Source organism: Otolemur garnettii, unplaced genomic scaffold, assembly GCF_000181295.1.
Source record: "Otolemur garnettii isolate 467f Iridium unplaced genomic scaffold, OtoGar3 scaffold02943, whole genome shotgun sequence".
NCBI lineage: Eukaryota > Metazoa > Chordata > Mammalia > Primates > Galagidae > Otolemur > Otolemur garnettii.
In genome coordinates this window covers 1-1551 of record NW_003855338.1, presented here as the reverse complement: position 1 = coordinate 1551, position 1551 = coordinate 1, and the positions used below count along the sequence as shown (strand labels likewise).

General features: G+C 43.8%; 1 pseudogene; it reads right to left on the bottom strand.

Annotated features, from left to right (window-relative positions):
• Positions 1–204: 204 nt before the first annotated feature.
• On the bottom strand, positions 205–1546 carry LOC100952396 (annotated as a pseudogene).
• Between the last annotated feature and the right edge of the window lie 5 nt (positions 1547–1551).

The following is a 1551-nucleotide window of genomic DNA, read 5'->3' as shown; positions in this document are numbered from 1 at the left end:
TCTTTACTCTAAAAATTTATTTTATTTTAGCAGTTAAAAAATATTTTTTTAAAAGAGGAAGTAGGGTGTTTTCATACAAGGCTAGCCAAATGGGAAGAACCTTCAGCTCCAGTCTGGCATCATTAAATTGGAAGTAGACTGCAACCCCATGGGAACACAACTGTGTCAAGCTGAAAGGAGACACCTCAAAGCCTGTGTCCTTCTGTGCTGGCTCTATGCATGGACTCTTCTAAGCGGGCTGCTGGAGATGTCATGGGCTGAGGGATTTCTGCAGAATTTCATACATTATTTGATCCTTTTTTGATATAGATGGTTTTACTTTCTTGAAAGCCTCTTCAAAGTGCTTATGACTAATCTTGAGATTACTTTTTTCATTTCCACTCTTCTGCCTTGCCATTTCCTGTCTCAAGGCACAGATAGAAGCTTCTCATACCAAAGCAGAGAGGTCTGCACCCATATAGCAATCACAGTGAAGGTCACCGCAATTGCTTCCAAATTTACATCAGCATCTAGTGGAGGTCTGGTGCCATTTTTCATGATAGTTTTTAAGATGGCAAGATGATCTGCTGGAGGTGGTAAACCCACAGTGTTTTATCCAGCCGGCCTGGGCACAGGATTGCAGGGTCAATGATGTCTGGTCTGTTAGTGGCTGCCGTAATAAAAACCCGCTGTCATGTTTCCAGACCATCCATCTCAGTAAGGAGTTGATTCAACACCTGGACACTTGCCCCTGTTTCTCGGTCTGATCTTCCAGGACACAAAGCATCCATTTCATCAAAGAAAATCACACAGGGTGCTGAGTTCTTGGCTTGCTGAAAACCCGTCGTACAGAATGTTCACTCTGCCCAACATACATATTTAGTAATTCAGGACCATTAACTGATATAAAGTTTAGTCCAGATTCAGTTGCTGCAGCCTTGGCCAGCAAAGTTTTTCCATAGCCAGGAGGACCAGCAAGTAGGATTCCAGCCGGAGTCACCAATCCTAGAGCTTTAAACTGATCCGGGTTACGTACTGGTGCCAATATTGCCATGGTGAGCTCCTCTCTAATATCTTCCAGGGCACCAATATCTGCCCATGTCATATTAAGGACAGTGACAAAGCCTTCCCTTTTGGCAGAGGATTGGACTGAAGACAGAGCCACAATGAAATCATTCAATTCAATGCATAGTCCTTGCATCTGCTCCTTGGAGAGGGGATCTTGGTCTCTTAGCAACCAGCAGCCTTTGCAATTCATCCTGTGTTTCAGAAGTCGGCTTAGTTTTCAGTCTTTCCTCCTGGCCTCCTTCAGATAGTAAGCCTTCAATCTTTGGTTCTTTCTTCGGTTACTTCATTAAGACTCTATTTACTGCACACATGGCTACCTCTTGGCAGAGTGCCATCAAATCAGCACAACAAAGCCTGGTGTTAGGTGTGCTAAGTGACAGAAATTAAAATCTTCAGGAAGTTTCAGTTTCCTACACAAAGTTTGAAGTATTCGTTCCCTGGATGCTTCATCTGGGATACCCAGGCATATTTCTCGGTCGAACCTTCCTGCCCATCGCAAAGCAG